General features: G+C 41.9%; 1 pseudogene; it reads right to left on the bottom strand.

The window, feature by feature from the left end:
• Positions 1-13,109: 13,109 nt before the first annotated feature.
• Positions 13,110-13,966, bottom strand: LOC102470547 (60S ribosomal protein L5-like; annotated as a pseudogene).
• Between the last annotated feature and the right edge of the window lie 4,329 nt (positions 13,967-18,295).

The following is an 18,295-nucleotide window of genomic DNA, read 5'->3' as shown; positions in this document are numbered from 1 at the left end:
GGGCGCGTGTGCGTGCGTGCCCAAGATCCCGAGAGGAGAATGGAGGAGAAGGAATTGTGGTGTGACCATCCCCCCTGGGGGGTGACTTCTCTCTTTCTGTCTCTCTGTCTCTCTCTTTCTGGTGAGCGCATGCACACTATAGCAAAAACCTCTCCAAAAGAAAAAAAAAAAAGAAAAAACAAAAACTTTTAAAAATTTTAAATAAATTAAAAAATATTCTAGACTATCAGACCAGGAGGTGGCATGGTGGTTAAGGCACTGGACTCCCACATGGCCCATCGTGGTTTGAGCCCCAGACCAAATGACTTGAAAATCATGTTGGGTAGGGGTGCGTGCATGCCCAAAATCCAAGAGGAAAAATGGAGAAGGGATTTTCACGTGGCCATCCCCTCGGGAGTGATTTTTCACTTTCCCTCTCTCTGCCTCTCTTTCTCTCTCTCTCTCTATGGCAAGTGCATGCTCATGATAGCAAAAATAAATACATACAATTTTGAAATATCAAAAAATATATATTTATTATAAAGGTAGAAAAATCAGATTTTTTCTTCCCTTACTTTAAAATAAAAAAAATTTTAAAATGGTTACAATTTACAATGCTTTTAGAGAAAACTGAAAGAATTTATGGGGAAAAGAGAATTCAGTATTTTTCCCTTATTTATAAATAGCTATACTGACACTATTTATTAAATGGTCATATGTACTGTATTTCATCCGTCCCAGTCATTTTCAGAGGAGTGGATGGTTCGTGGGTATTCTTTCCTGTGTCATCAGTCTAATGATATCTGCATTCATGCCACACATTTCAAATGACTGTCCTAGCTCGGAGGACACGATGTCCTTCCCCTCCTTCTCCCTCTTCTATTACAACTGCATCTTGGACATTTCTGAAGTTTTCTTTCATATATATATATATACACATATATACATATATACACACACACATTATATATACATATATATACACATATATACATATATACACACACACACATATATACACATTTAATGATCTTGTTCAAGTCTCACAAATATTATTGAAATATTACATGGGGATTGCATTTATGTCTTGCCACTGTGAAGAGAAAAGTGACACCTTCATTTTTATTTTTATTTTTATTTATTTATTTATATTTTTAGAGAGATTTTTGCTACAGGGTGCATGTGCTTGACAGAGAAACAGAGAGAGACATAGAGACAGAAACTGAGAAATCACCCCCCAGAGGAGATGACCATGCCTAATCCCTTCACCTCCATTCTCCTCTTGAGATTTTGGGCATGCATGCACATGTACCAAGCATGAGTTTTAAGCAGCTGGGTCCGGCCTCGAATTGCGGACAATTACATGGAGTCCAGCAACATAACATATAATTATTGAACATTTATGTTAGATTTATTCTGAATGACTTTATTCTACTATAAATGGTAACTTAGTGACTTTATAATAAAATGGTATTTTCTGCCCTATTCTCGTAAAGAAATAAAATTAATTTTGAATCTCTATCCCATATTTACCAAATGTCTAACCTATTTATTAATTCTAAAATTTATATCTATGTCTCCTTAATTTACAAACCTATTATCTGCAAATAAGATAGCTTATTAGGATGAATTGGATATTGAATTGTTCAATCTTTTTTTTCTTTTTTTTTTTTTTTATTAAGATACGATTCCAGGGCTGGCAAGGTGTCATGGTGGTTTCGGTACTAGACTCCCACATGACTGGCCATGGTTCGAGTCCCAAGCCTGGCAGCTTGCTTTCTCACTTTTCCTCTCTCTCTCTCATCTCTATCTGGAAAGCAAATGTACCCTGTGGCAAATTAAAATAATAAATAAATAAAAAAATTAAATGAATAATTCTTTAAAAATAGGATATAATTCCATGTACTGTTATTTTAACATGCTGATGAAAACATAGTTTCTGGAATTTTTTATTGGTTAATAACAATTTCTGACATAAAAACAACTTAGTCAAAATATATTGCAATTATATTACTTAATATCATATCAGAGTGGTTTGAGTAATGATTGTATAGACTATTGACATCTATATTTTCAGTTAGAGTTCTCTCCAGCATCCTATTAAAATAGTATATTTAAATATACATTCTAAAGTTAGAAAAATAAAAATTTTTGTTGAAGCAATAATAGTTACAGAAATAGGACATATTTTTTTAGAGGTTTTTGCTATAGGGTGTGTGCACTCACCAGAAAGACAGAGAGAGACAGAGAGACAGAAAGCTAGAATCACCCCCAGGGGGCTGATCATGCTGTAACCCCTTCTCCTCCATTCTCCTCTTGGGATCTTGGGCACACATGCACACGTGCCTGGCGTGAGTTTAAGCCACTGGCTCTGGGACTCGAACCGCAGTCGACTACATGGGAGTCCAGTGACATAGCCATTACTCCAACTACTGGTCCCAAAATAAATGTTCATAAGTAGGTTTTTCTGTGTGTGAAATTTGCATCCACACTATGGAAAATTTTTAAAATCAAGGGAAAGATATCAGTCTATAAGTGATATTATTTACTATATGCACTATTGGTGAATATATTTTAAATGAAAAACCTACATAATATATATTTCAAACCAAAATCAACTGTGTGGATTACAGAATAAAAACAAATAATGATGGGGCTGGTAGGTGATGCGGCGGTTCAGGTACTGGACTCCCACATGACTGCCTGAGGTCTAAGTCTTGGACCTGGAGGCTTGCTGGCTCACTTTCCCTCTCTATTTCCACCTCTCTCTGTTCAAATTTTTAAAAATTAACAATAATAATAATTTAATTAAATTAATATTTAATAAATAAATTATAAGCAAAAATGACAAGTAAAACTATATATAATAAAGAAAACACAATAGATTTTTTTTTTTTGAGAGAAAACAAATACCATCTGACCTCGGTTCAACTAATTCTGCCTTTATATAACGACAGTTATCAAAAACCATCTGGGCTTGGGACCAGCAGTTAGCGTAATGGCTGTCGCTGGAATCCCATGTAGCCGACCATGGTTCGCGTCCCAGACCCGCTGGCTTAAACTCACGCCGGGCGCTTGTGCATGCGTGCCCAAGATCCCGAGAGGAGAAGGGATTGCATTATGGCCATCTCCCCTGGGGGGTGATTTCTCACTTTCTGTCTCTCTGTCTCTCTCTGTCTGTCTGGCGAGCAAAAACCTCTCCACAAAAAAAAAAAAAAAGAAAAGAAAACCCATCTGGGCCAGCAGGTGGCATGGAGGCCAATGTGAATGGATCGCTCTCGACCAACTGTGATGCTTGAGTCCCAGACTCAGTTGCTTCAAAATCTGAAGTGTGTGTGTGTGTGTGTGTGTGTGTGTGTGTGTGTGTGTGTTCCTGCCCAAAATCCCAATAGGAAAATAGAGAAGAGATTGCATCATGGCCATCCTCCCTGGAGGGTGATCTCTCACCTTCCTCATCTCCCTCTGTCTGTCTCCAGTGAGTACATGCACTCAATAGCAAAACTAAGAAAAAAGAAATTTGCTTCAAATTATTACTAATTCTTACTATTCCTGAAAAATCAATTTGAACTTAAATTGTCTTCTCCATGATTTCTGTATTCTTCATATTTGTGAAAGTTATTGATATCTACAAATACAATTTTTATCAGAAGAAATACTCCCTCAAATATACTTAACTAAAAATGTCTTTTTAGCTTGGCCACACAATTTTGTTTTTATTTCAACTAAAAGATATGGGAAAATGATCTCTCATTTTTTCATGTTTTTTTTTCGTAACTCTCAAATCACAACTTAAAATTAGATCCAAAGATGGAATTGAAAAGAATAAAAATAATAGGTGTGAAAACCGACTGATACAGACTCTACAAAGTTTAAAAGAAGAACAAGCTGACAAATTAAAATTTTGCCAAGTTTTGTTGGAATTAGATTTAAAATATCATAAATATCATCAGGAAATGCTCAGGAAATTCTTTAATAAGGATTTAACCTTCATGAATAAGAGTTACAGTCATTAATTTGAAGGTTCAAGAGTAGAAAAATTGCATTTTTATAATGTCAAGCACTTTCGCAGGATTCACATTTCTTTTATTTAATATAAAAAATAACATAAGGCATTCGATCTGATGTCGTGACCTACATTTATGCCCATGAAAAATAAGCCATCATAGCTATATTTACAGAAGTGGGAAGTGCGTGGTCGTCCGGCATTGAAGACGGATACAGTGCAGGCTGTTCTGTCCTGACAAAACAGTTCTTGGAAATGGAAATCAACTGTGTGGGTTTTCTCTACCATTATCTCGGCCTGTTCTTCCTGAGAAATTGACTTATTTCACTATTAGGAGAATAACTGGGGGGGGGAAAAAGTGGTTATTTGTTGTTTCTCCCTAAATTAAACATTTGAGGCAGCAGAATACAAGGTCTGCCTTGTTTTTGAAGATCAATTCTCAGAAATATTATTCTACTGACTAAGAGACAATCAGATCACAGCTTGATGTCCCTTTGTTTTCCCCCGTGTCCAACTTTGGAGAATACTAGTACAAAACATCAAAATTGGGTCATGAGTCTGTTCGGATCTTTTCCATTTTACTTAACAGATTCTTTGTCTCATTTTTTTCAACTCAGGGTCAAGATGACTTAGGTTGCAGGAAAACCAGAAAGTACTTTGAAACAATCGATTTCTAAGTGATTGAGCCCACACTTCTCAGAATGTCTGTGCGTGTTTAAAAACGCACAAGTCTGGTGCCAGCAGGGGGCGAGGTGGTTGGGGTGCTGGCCTCCCACATGGCTGACCCTGGCTCGAGTCTTGGACCTGGTGGCTCGCTTTCTCACGTTCCCTCTCTCTCCGTATTTCTCTCTGGTGAGCATTTGTGCCTTACAGCACGTCCAAAAATAAAAAATAATAATAAATTAATTTTTAAAATAAAACGAAAAGCAGAAGTTTTAGTACTATACTCACAAGCATTTGAAAAAAAGGTTTGAAAAGGTGCCATCCATTGTGAGGTACTATGGTGTGCCTCTCCATCCAGTTTAGAGTAGCGTGTTAATATTCTTCATTTCGTGGTTGAGAAAGATGGTTTTGCTGTTAATTCGACATACATCCAGGCTCTGATATGATTTCCCTTAACAGGGACACGCAATTAGTTGCACTTGATGCAGTTCTATTTTGAGGCAGCACAAAACACAACGCATATTTCTTAGAGGACAATAGAGCGCTGTCACTTTGAACTGGGCCATGTCCCTGAGAATGCAGGGTGTCAGCAACGTTTCTGTACAAATGCTAATGGCAGCCCTGTTTTAGGGGGGACCGCACTTCAACTAACAGCATTTTCATGATCTCTCAACCTCACTGAAATGAATGAATTCCACAGTTAAAGAGAAAGGGAGGGAGATATAAAATAGAAAAACAAAAGGCAGAAGTAGAAAGCAGAGCTACTGCACAGAGAGTGCAGTTGGCAATTGCTATTTTTTAAAAAGGAAGAATCTTTTCTGAAAATCAATCTAAGCCATTATAGGTAGGGGGTCTCTATCTCTGTCTGAATTGAACATTGCTTCCTGCTGTTTTCGTCAAGGAAAGAGACATTGTATTTCCAGTGTAATTTCAAACCCTGTGATAAGAGGCTGCAGTCTGCCCCACCAGCGCGCTGGAAGATCTCACACCTGAAAGAAAGGCAATTTCACCTCTGTCACGGGGTGATGTCAGAAGACGTGCCCTTCTCAAAGAAGAGTAATACAAATTGTATCTTAAAACCCCAAACATTGCAGTATGCTTATTGAATCTAAACTTCAAATTATGTTATTATCTTATGGTTTCCATGCTTAATAGTCAACCCAGGAACAGGGACAAATGGGGAAAACTGTTAGAACATTTGCCGTGTTTAAATAAAACCACCAAATAATGTGATCTAGTTGGCCACATAATACAACAGGGAAAGTATTGTTTCAGGATTATAAAATTAATGGCAGAGAGGAAATTTAATTTGTTTCAGAGTATATGAAAATGAGACACAGGTAGTGATGAACACTGAAAACCAGAAATTTAGCAATTAGGTAATTCACCTCTTGGAAAAAAATCCTTAAAGATCTGCTTATTCTTATTTAATTGTTGAAGTTAATTCTCTATCTTTTCCATGAATGAGAGAGACAGCACCCCCCCCCCACAGGGTGTGGCTACTCTGACCTACCCTCAGCCTCCGCCACTCCCAAATCCCAGCTCACATGTGCCCAGCGTCCTCAGGGCACCCTCTTACATAAGCTGGAGCTGCCCCGCAGGTCTGCCTCTCAGTGTTACCGTTTACTGTTGTGCCGCTCTCTGCCCCCCTAAAAATCTACTGTAGCTGGAACATAAGAATAAAGAGGGGCTGGCAGGTCATGTGGTGGTTAAGGCGCTGGATTCCCACAGGGCCAAAATCAAGGTTCAAACCTAGACCCAGCGACTTGAAAACCAGGCCTGACGTGTGTGCTTGCATCGCCCAAAATCCCAAGAGGAGAATGGAGGGGAAGGGATTGTGGAGTGACCATCCCCCCTGGGGGGTGATCTCTCACTTTCCCTCTTTCTGTCTCTCTCTATTTGGTGAGCACATGTGCCCTATAGTAAAAAAGAAACACACAAAAAAGCAAACAAAAAAATCCGTGTGTGTGTGTGTGTGTATCTACATAATAATATCCATACATGTATGAATAAGGAGTAATTGTGCATTTCTTCAGACAACTTTGACTGGCATGTTTTTAAAACATAAACTTTACAAATACGAGATTACGGGTAAAAAATTTCAAAAAATTCAAATTTCCTACTCCCAAGAATTTCCAACAATTTTCTCCCCAGATAAGAACCCAAAAGAATTGAAAACTGGGACTCAGAGGCTTGTATACCGATGTGCAGTGCAGCGTTTTTCAGAATGTTCAAAACATGGACACAACAGAAATGCCTGTTAATAGATGAGGTGTTAAAAAACATACTGTATATTCACGCAGTGGGATATTATTCCCAGCTATAAAGATAAGTGAAGTTCTGATATGTGTATGGTATGGATGAACTTTGAAACTGTGCTAAGTCGGGCCAGTAGGTGGGGTGGTGGTAAAGGCTCTGGACTCCCACATGGCCAGTGTTGGTTTAAATCCCAGACCTGGTAGCTTGGAAATCACACCGGGCTTGTGTGCGTGCATACTCAGAATTCCAGGAGAATAGAGAACGGATTGCAGCATGGCCATCCCCCTGGGGGGTGATTTCTCACTCTCCCTCTCACCGTCTCTGTCTGTCTCTCTCTCCAGCAAGCACACAAGCCTTATGGTAAAAACCTTAAAGAGAAAGAGAGAGAGAGAGAGAGAGAGAGAGAGAGAAAGTGTGCTAAGTAAATAAGTCAGGACTCAGAAGGAGAAATATAGTACAATTCTCCTTACTTTGTCTCCTTATCTAGTAGACGAATTTTAGGGATAGAGAATATAAAAGAGGGTGCTGATGGCAGAGGGTAGATGGAGAGGGAGAATTGTTGCATAATTAACACAGAATTTTTGTGTAGGATGATTAAAAACTTCTGAAAATACACAGAGGTGATGGTTGTACAGCATTGTGAATACACTTCATGACTTTGAATTATACACCTAAAAATGGTTAGAATGGCAAATTTTATGCAGACTTTAGTGCAAAAAGGAAAAAAAAGAGAGCGAGAGAGTGAAACAGAAAAGCAAAGAAAACATACAGTGGAGCATGGCTCCCCACCTCTCAGTACTTCTCACCGCAACTGAGTAACAGTTTTCTTTTTTTTCTGTATGTTTCCAGAGTATCTTCCTACTTTAAATAATCATTTAAATATCTTCATTTTTTTAATCATTTTTTTTTTGGAGAGGTTTTTCGCTATAGGGCGCGTACGCTCGCCAGACAGACAGAGAGAGACATAGAGACAGAAAGTGAGAAATCACCCCCCAGGGGGGATGGTCACGCCACAATCCCTTCTCCTCCATTCTCCTCTCGGGATCTTGGGCATGCACGCACACGCGCCCGGCGTGATTTTTAAGCCACCAGGTCCAGGCCGCGAGCCACGGTTGACTACGTGGGAGTCCAGTGACATAGCCATTACGCTAACTGCTGGTTCCCTAAATATCTTCATATTTTAACATCAGATGCTAATTTTAGCAACAAAAAGGAAAAAGGAGACAAGATACACAAGAAACCATGTAATAAGCTGTGTTGAATTATGCATCTGTGTCTAATCAGTACTTACAAACTACACTTCTGAGCTGAACAGAAGACACTCAAGGCGTCATTAAACTCTGGTGAAACAGTAACCATGAGCTATGGGGCATCTCCATGTGGCACCCTAGAGCTGAGGGATAGCTGTAGAAAGCCATAACTGAAAGGGGATGTCTGAGACGGTTCCTCCGTGCTCATGGGTTCTTAAAGGCTGAGGTCGAGGTTTTATTGGAGAAAGCGTTGTTCTGCCCCCTGGGTTTCAGAAAACTTCATTGATTTATTCAACCCAAGCCGGCTTAAAGTCACTGGGAAGAGACAGTATGCCTTTCTTTGAGGGCAGGGCCGTGCAGTCGCTCAGCAGCTGGTGATGGGGCAGTGGGAAGCGGGGGTGGGCAGAGGGAGCACCAGGGACAGGCAGAGGACTCTGGGTGCCAGAGTGAAAGTGAGGCCACTGGGGGGCTAACTCGGTGTCCAGAGGAACACGTGACAGTGATCACCAGGCCACACTGGGACCACACGTCACCAGAGGACTCTGTGTTCTGGCGATAGGGCTGGGTAGAACTTCATCTGGATTCTTCCCCACCCTGCTGACTCCACAGGCCACAGCTTGGGAACCCAAGGAAAGCCCTTTCTTCTGCGGTATCCCTCCAGCACTCTCTCCTGAGAGCTTAATTGTGTGCTCACTGTAGGACAGAGAGACTTGAGAGAGTTTCCTGCGTGGAGAAGAAGTGTGTAGGAGAGGGAGGGAGCCAGAGAGGATGAATTTGGAGAGGAGAGGCAATGATTGGTAACTGGCACAAACGCGACAAAACCGCTCAGGCTTACCGAATTAACTTACCCACCAAGGGAGGAGAACGGGACATGTAGGTAATGCAGTTTCACAAAGAGACAGAGAATGGATGGCTCCCGTTCGACGGCAGATTTAATTGAGTGTGGGGTGCCGGAACTGGGTTAAATGTATTGACACAGGGATTCCAACAAGGAAAACAAGTCCCCGTTGGTGTCAGTCTCTCACCAAAGCGCTGCTCTGTTAGTTTCTCTTCCTTTCAAGGAAATCGAGCTCTCTGATGCGTCCCCTCCCGTTTTTCGAAATGTCGGGGAGCAGGCTGAATTCGTGCCACTGACTCCAACCATACCTGGGACTTGCTTCATCCTCCACTTACATATAATTTTACAGGTTCAGGGCTATTTCATAAGGTTTAGAATAATTGATGTCACAAGAATAACATTTATGCACAAGAATAATAATCTTGATTAGTCTATCTCACAAAAGCACCACTTCATTCTGTTTTTCCCCCCCTAAGGCCAGATTCTTAATTATGATTCTATGTTGAAATAAAGAATAATAAGAAATGGTTATTAATCAATCCTCACAGTTTAGTGAAAGCTCAACCTCAGTCGCATTTTCTCAGTATTTGATAGGAAGATAGAGGCATCAGTTTATGAAATAGGCAAAGAAATAATTAGATATTGAAAAATCATGCATGTACACTAGGTCACTAAACTCTGGAGACAGAAATAATATGAAAAAAGTGCTCTTTTCGAAGACTTTTTGAATTAGAATTTACAAGTGCATTTTCCAGCGTCTTCGGTCAGGTATAAAGCTATGTACCCACTTTTAAATCATTTCAGTCACCCCAAAATGTTCTTTGGTGCCCATTCTCAATCTTCACTCTTACCCTGAGCTCTAGGCAGTTCCTAATCTCCTTCTGTCTTTATACAGTTGACTTTCCAGGAAATTCCTTAAAAATGTAGTAAGTCTTCTGTGTCCGTTTTCTTTCGCTCAGCACAAGGTTTCTGAGGTCGGGTCATATCTATCCACGGTTTGTCACCTTTCGTTGCTGGTGAGGGAGCCATTGCAGAGATATGCAGCATTCGGTTACCAGCTCACAGTTGGCGTCATTGGGATTACTTCCTGTCTTTTGCTGTAGTGAGTTACCCAGTTGTGAACATGCACATATAAGCCTCTGTGTGGACTTACATTCATTTCTCCAGGACAGAAACCTAGGACTGGAACTGCAGGTTCATATGTTTATGTATCATCTTTCAAGAAACTTTCCAAGGACCAGCAGTTGGCTTAATGGCTATATCGCTAGACTCCCATGTAGTCCACCACAGTTCAAGTCCCGGATCTGGTGGCTTAAACTCATGCTGGGCGTGTGTGTGCATGCCCAAAATCCAAAGAGGAGAATGGAGGAGAAGGGATTGTGGCGTGGCCATCCCCCCCGGGGGGTGATATCTTGCTTTTTGTCTCTCTGTCTCTCTCTGTCTTTCTGGCAAGCATATGTGCCCTATAGCAAAAACCTCTCCAAAAAAAAAAAAGTAAATAAGAAAGAAAAGGAAAGTTGCCAACAGTTCTCAAAATAACTAAAACTTTTAACAATATTCCCATTAGCAATACTGGAGGATTTTAATCTTTCCGCCAACTCCAAGTCTGGTATTGTCAATGTCTTTAAAGATAGACAGTGTGTGTTTATACAGTGGCATCTCAAAGTTATGTATGCAAGGAGAGGAGTGTGGTGAAGGTTAATAAAAACTTAATTGAGAAATAACTCAAGTACCATAAATCTCTCACTTTAAACCGTGCAACCCTCACTACCATTACATTTTGGAACATTGTCTTCATCTTCCACCAATCACTGTCCCTGTCAGCAATCTCCAACAAAAATGCACTGCCCCAAATTCATGAGCACAAGCTCCTTAGTGCCCATCCTAGCAACAGCCAAAGCTGCTACCCGGACCTGGGCTCCTCTCCCACCGCAGGCTACCAACAGACTGCAGGAGCTGGTTCACGCACTCTGCTCTCAGGCCAGAGAGCCAGAGCCTCTGCACTCAACAAACACTTCGCTGATTGCCACGTGTCCAGTCAAGCTCTAGAATCCCAATGTAGTTGAGCGCATTCTTTCTAGCCGGATTCTTTTTAATGGAGGAGGGGGAGAATCCAATCTTTAGAGCTCCCTCCACTGTCATTTTGTCTGACATCAGTTGGTCACGTTTTTTTTTTTTTAAATGTTCTCAATTAATTATAAGATGGAGAGATGGAGTTTTGAGCAGATGCAGTTATATATTTCTAATACATTGATTATTACGCAGAAAATCTTCAGGATGTAAAAATAACCTAGCATTTGAGAGGCAAAACGCATATCAGGAACACCACGTCTTGGATAAGGAAGATAGTGGTGATATTATTATTATTATTATTATTATCACTATTAAGTTATTTTTTAGATTTTTGCCATAGGACATCTATTCTCACTGGAGCCTTAGACAGAGAGAGGAAAAATGAGAAATCAGCACCTCAGGGGAATGGGCACACTGCAGTCCACTCCTCTGTCAGGATTTTGGGTAAGCACAAACATGTGCCCAGCATGATTTTCAGGTCTCGAACTGTGGTTAGCCATGTGAGAGTCCAGCTCCTTAACCAACATGACACCTGCTAGCCCTAGTGGGTATTACTATGTGCCCAAACTAGATTTTTATTCCATGCAGGCAGAATACATATGAAGAGTAGCATTAGTAGATGTCTTGAGGTACGTGAGTACAACGTTTGCTTAGTGAGAAGAGGGGTGTATCTTGATGTATTAGTCAAGTTCAACTAGTACAATAAATGAATAGAGGTGTGAAGGGCAGAAAATACTCTCTTGTGATATTTTAGTAGAATAAATAGTTAACTTTTTTGAGTCCCATATGAGTAGACACCATGACTGGTAACTACTTAAGAGTGAATGATTTGGGGATATTTTTGGCATTTTTTTTAGAAGTATAATTTTTTTTATCAAAATTAATCTCAACCAGGTCTGCCGTCTGGCTTTGAGCTGTGAAATCAGGTAAAGGCAGTGTGGTAAAGGACCTTACGCTAGGATGTGCAGAGCGTAACTCTAGAGGGTGCTCTTTATTCATAGTTCTTTTGGCAGTCTTGGATATTATAGTAATGTTTTTTCAGCAGATAGGTACAAAGTATCTTGAGGATATGTAATTTCATCCTTCTAATTTGTATAGGATAAAGAAGGTGCTAACCGGTGAAAACTCTTTACTTAGTGGTTAGTTTATTCATCGATAGGTAATGCCTGATCCCCTTTATCAAACTGTGCTTTTTTGTTCGTAGCAATTACATCTAAAGCCAACGCTAGAACAGGGGTCGCAAAACTTGACTTGAATCCACAGATTTGCAAGACATCCCATTCCTGGTACCCATGGAATTTCAATCACAAGGTGTGACCATTCTTTACATCAGTGAACATGTAAAGACAGTGGGAGGGGAACCATCTGGAAAGGCTATGTATCATCTCGCCAGACTGGAGAAGTAACTCTCTAGGATATATTAATAATGAGAAATATAAAAGGTGATGGAGGTTATTTTAAAACTGAGTATAACAGCCTATATCTAGGGGAACCAGCAGTTAGCATAATGGCTATGTCACTGGACTCCCACGTAGTCGACCACGGTTCGCGTCCCGGACCCGGTGGCTTAAAACTCATGCCGGGCGCATGTGCGTGCGTGCCCAAGATTCCGAGAGGAGAATGGAGGAGAAGGGATTGCGGCGTGACCATCCCCCCTGGGGGGTGATTTCTTGCTTTCTGTCTCTCTGTCTCTCTCTGTCTGTCTGGCGAGCACACGCACCCTATAGCGAAAAACCTCTCAAAAAAAAAAAAAAAGCCTATATCTAGCAACCGAATTTATTCTGAGATTTAAAGTGGAATGTGTGTTTTAATTTTTTTTTCTTGGATTCAAAATGGAAGCAACAATGTAACAGTAAAATGGAAATTGAGCACATGGCTAATAATAACAAAAGACAAAAATTTCCTTTGGGGAAAGGTAAAAAAAAGTCTTGAAGACCAGCTTAGATAAAAATGAAAGGAAATAGAAAATACTCTTGACTGCTGTTTTTTCTGTTTTGTTATTAATTGTCTTTATCTGGAATCACATCATAGAAAATTGTCTGCTTTACCTCTCAGCAGCCTGCTCCTGAGCTCTGAGGAAGCCTGCCTTCTTCTGGGCTACCTGATCTTTCTTCTGGGTAAGGGACATTTGGGGACGATTCCACCTCTTCTTTTCAACTTCTTTCTTGGGCTGCTTTTCACTGACTGGGCTCTTGTATAGCGGTGTGAGCTTCCTGTACATCTCCTCCATGTCTGAGTTACACTGTTCTTTACGTTTTGAGGGAACTGCTTCTTGTAAGCGTCTTCATCTTCCGTCAGGTTATGCAGATAATCTGGCCCATGAGGTGCTCCAATGGACTCTGCATTAAATTCCTCATTTTCAGAATCATAACGGGATCGTTTGGTCCTGTGAGGGTTAGATAAGTCTCCATCTGCCACTCCCTTCAGGGCCCCCAAAGCTTCACTGCCAGTGGTAGTTCTGACAAGGCCTGCATCCCTGTAGCAGGTGAGGGCACCAGGTTGACTGTCGATGCTTTCTACGTTGGGTTCGTCTCTGGCCACTTCCCTTGGGTTCGTAGCTCTCTTCCACGCCAGACCTACTGAGAAGCCCGCGGGCTGCAGTGGGCCCATCCAACATGCTGCAGCATCACTTGTCAGGCCAGCCTCCACCCCGTCGCTCGGTGGTCCGTGGGCCTGAGCTGTGCAGACTGTCACAGCCATCTACACGGGCATGAGCAAGCTGACAGACGATAGCACTCTTAGTTACGTGAACTATCACCCTGTATTTGGTACGTATTTGTACCCTGGGTCACCAAGCGTTTCCGGGCATAGTAATCAGTTTTGCCCTCTCATTGTCTTTCTAAATTTCACTCGGTATTTCTTTAAGTAGGCCTGGTTTTTGACAACTTCAACAAATCCCATCCTGTGGGGCAGAGACCCGCATCACAGCTGAAGACACATTTTTAAATTAATAAATGAAGATTACTGAGGTCTCAAAGATACTCGACAAAAATGAAGATAGGGAAAAAATAATCAAAGCAATGAAAAACATCTCTCCTTAAGAGGGTACGTAACCATACACATATTTAGAGGCATCCCCTCTTAACATATTAGAAAACTGATAAAAATTTGGGGGAAACAACAACAGGGCAGCTGGAAAACTGCGTCATGCAGAAATGGGGAAACAACACCAGGGCAGCTGGAAAACTGCGTCATGCAGAAATCAATAGAAAGGGAAGCCTGATTCAAGCATTACTTTAATAACTGTCCGATGCAGTAAGGATGCTGTGAAATCATTCCGTAAGCTTACGAAGCTAGATTTTTATAGGAAAACACAAGATGACACACGCTAAAGAAAGCCAAGAACTGCAACTGATGAGACTACTTCTGGGAAGAGTGGGAGAGTGGAATTGCTCTGAACGGAAGATGATCATGGACAGAATCCATCTGAACAACGGATGGTTTAGACGTATTAAAGAATTACTATGTTTCTAAATAGTGTGTTGAGTAGTAAACAAGACTAGTGATAATAAAACATGTTTTCAGTGTTTTGTAAGAAAAGAGATGCATCTCTAGTGTCATATTGAGTTAATATAGTACTTCAAATGAATGGATAGAGGTGTGGAACTAACATTTTTCAGAAATAATTTGGAGAATTATTTTCGAAACAAAAAAAAAGGAATTGATGCACCATATATCTACAAACATGTGAGGTAGTTGAAGGTGGAAAAGAGTACGCAAAAAGGATTGAAAAATTGTGGCACATATACTCCATGGAATACTATTCAGCCATAAAAAGCAACAAGGCCCTGGAATTTGATAAAAGGGGATGACTATGGAAGATGTGTTGCTGAGTGAAACAAGTCGGGCTATGAAAGAGACACATTGTACGTCTCCCCTTCACATACACCGACTGTCTGCACTCCATGGTAGAGACTGAAAGACTGGAGAACATAGAAGTATTAAAAATTGTAATGGACACTAGAGACAAAGTGGAAAGAGAGTGTGGGAGGGGAAGAGTAGAAAATTTGAGGGGGGGAAATGGAGAGGTAAGACACTTGTTATGGGACCAGCAGTTGGTATAATGGCTATGTTGCTGGACTCCCATGTAGCCGACCACGGTTTAAGTCCTGGACCCGGTGGCTTAAACTCATGCCGGTGCATGTTCATGCATGCCCAAGATCCCGAGAGGAGAATGGAGAAGGGATTGTGGCGTGGCCATCTCCCCGGGGGGTGATTTTTTGCTTTCTGTCTCTCCGTCTCTCTCTGTCTTCCTGGTGAGCACATGCGCCCTATTGGAGGAGAAAAAGAACTGGGCCAGACAAGATAAGGAAAAGGAATACTGTGGAAACAACTCACAGATCAGAAAAAAACAGTTTGGAGGATAAAAAAAAAAGAAAAGACATTCTTTAGCCACACGTCCAACTGGGTATTGGAACATTTAAAAGTTGGAGAAAGGGGCTGGCAGGTGGCGTGGTGGTTAAGGCACCTCACTGGATGTCCGCATGGCTGTGTGGTTCAAGAACCGAACCTGGAGACTTGAGAACCACCCTGTACCTGTGTGTGTGAGCATGTCCAAATCCCCAGAGCAGAACAGAGGAGGGATTGCTGCATGGCCCTCCAGGCTGGGGTGGATGACTTCTCACTTTCCCTCTCACTCTCACTGTCTCTCTCTAGCAAGCACACGCACTCTATAGTAAAAAAAAAAAAAAAAAAAAAAAAAAAAAGAGAGAAAAACTAATATTTGAAGAATGGCACTCAAAAGAGACACATGAGTCTTCATTCAGCCCTGTATATTATGTAAACCGTAAAGAGTTGCTTCAGTTTAAGAATCTTCAAGGGTTTCATCTGAGTTTAAGTGACATCCAGACAAAGCCCTCGCAGGGCGGGATCAAACATGGAGGAAGTCTGCAGCCAGGGCCAGCGGCGACCGCTGCCACACAGGACGAAGAGGCTTTCACACAGGCTGGGAGTGGGAAGTGTACTGGAGCAGCCCTGGGACCGTCACGGGAGGGAGATGAAGGCAATAGCTACATGTGCACAGACATTTTCAAAGACGACAGCTCTCCCAAGAGAGAATGAAAACCGTGCTACAGTCACACCTCATTCTAGGGTCGGGTTGCTAGAAAATGGTGTTGGAAAAAGGAATACTGGGGTGTGGGCCCGGCAGGTAGCACGTGGTCAAGGTGCTGGACTTGGGACCAGCAGTTGGCATAATGGCTATGTCACTGACTCCCATGTGGTCAACTGCAGTTCGAGTCCTGGACCCAGTGGCTTAAACTCATGCCGGGCGCGTGTGCGTGTATGCCCAACATCCCGAGAGGAGAATGGAGGAGAAGGGGGGTGATTTCTCGCTTTCTGTCTCTCTGTCTCTCTCTGTCTTTCTGGCGAGCACATGTGCCCTATAGCAAAACTTCTCCACAAAAAAAAGAAAAAAAAGGGTGCTGGGCTCCCACGTGGCCGACCATGATTCAAGACCCAGGCCTGGCGGCTTGAAAATCACGCTGACGCACTTGTATGTGCCCAAAATCCCAGGAGGAGACTAGAAAACGGACTGTGGAATGGCCATCCCTCCCAGGGGGAGATTTCTCACTTTCCCTCTCACTGTCTCTCTCCAGGAAGCACATGTACCTTATGGCAAAAACCTAAAGAAATATAAAACAAAAAAAAAGAAGTACCCAGAATCGAATTTGTTAAAATAGTCAGGGTTGACTGAGGAAGGATTCAAACTTAATGCCAAATTAACAGGGGATGATATAATTGCACATTTTAAAAGTCATCTCAGAGGCTAGCAACAATACAAGCATCTATATGACTAGGGAATTTCAGAATTCATTTCAAGCGATAGAACATCTCTGTCTGGAGGATATTGCTCCTCCGCATTTGGGCACTTGGGGTGCATGTCAGTTCCTTATATTAAGCTCAAAAATGTTCCACATGCCTGGCAGAAACTGACCTTGTGAGTCTTCTTACATTCTCTTTGAAACCAGTCAGACTGAGGAATTTGTTTGCTTCGCAATATGTACTAATTTCTAGAAATATAATCTACTTATAAAATCCTCTTACAAGAGGGGAGATTTGTGCCTCCCTTCAGAATATCATTATTCTCTTTTTATCATATAGGGTATTGCACATGTATGTGGAAAGACCATCGGAGACAAATCCCCTCCACGGGGTCTGGTCACTTCCTCCAGCCCTCCAGCCTGCCAGGTCTCGGCCGCATGCACCTAAGCCCAGCATGTTTCACGGTGGCCAGGCTGGGGGCTGCTGCAGCTGCCATGGGATCTAATTCCTCTGGCAGCAGATGCCCACTGCACCACGGAGCTAGCTGCAGGTAACGTGGATCTGAGACCACAGCCGTTGGACTCCAGGAAAGCGAGGAACGATACAGGCTGGCCGAGAGAACAGTGCCACACCGATGATTCAGCGAAACGCGCTAACGGTGCAGCTGGCTCTGTAAATAAATAAAATGAAACGATGGCTAAACCAACGATGGAACGACTTCTCTGCAATAACACGATGTGGTTGAACCTGAGCAGAGTAAGAAATCAAATTACAAGCTTTAATTTCTTTGAATAGTAATTTAATAGAAGGAATATTGTGTACATTAGTTCTATCATTTCAGTAACGGTAAAACTCACATCGCCCACACTCGTGAATTATTTCCCTGCTCCTGTATTATTCAGGAGCGTTATTCATTGGAGCGCCATGGGTGAGTTATACAATCATTACTGGTGAGTTACGGCATAGCAGGCTGCTTCTCTGGGAGAAAATACGAGGTAAAATCATGCCACATGGCTCACTTCAGGTTTCTGGAATCGACAGTGGAGCAGCACAACGACTCCGAAGGATAAATCAGTTGAAGCAGGTAGAGGCGGGCAGGACCCGGAGAAAGTCATTAATCCTTCTGCCTCCCCTTGAGTGGCACAGGGACAGCAGAGGGCTGCCCTCAGGTGTGGTTGTGAGGCCCAGGGTACTGAAAACAACAGGCTAAGGCTGAGTTCAGACAGAGGCTCCTTCACCTCACCACTCATTTCTTTGACAGGCAGAGAACTTGGGCCTACGTGTATGAAGGAAATACTGAATTAAAGGAGTGCTGAATTAAATTTTCTATTTCTTTTCAATTTGTGCAAAAATACATAAAGGAAGGCACGGCCCACTTACCTGGTAGTAACCGTGAAAATCCCTGAGCCACACACTTAGCCCTTGCTCTGACATTGGGCATTGGCGTTCTGATTTCTTTTCTTCGGA

Source organism: Tupaia chinensis, unplaced genomic scaffold, assembly GCF_000334495.1.
Source record: "Tupaia chinensis unplaced genomic scaffold, TupChi_1.0 Scaffold000223_1, whole genome shotgun sequence".
NCBI lineage: Eukaryota > Metazoa > Chordata > Mammalia > Scandentia > Tupaiidae > Tupaia > Tupaia belangeri.
The sequence above is the reverse complement of the archived record's forward strand: the minus strand, read 5'-3'. Positions and strand labels throughout refer to the sequence as shown.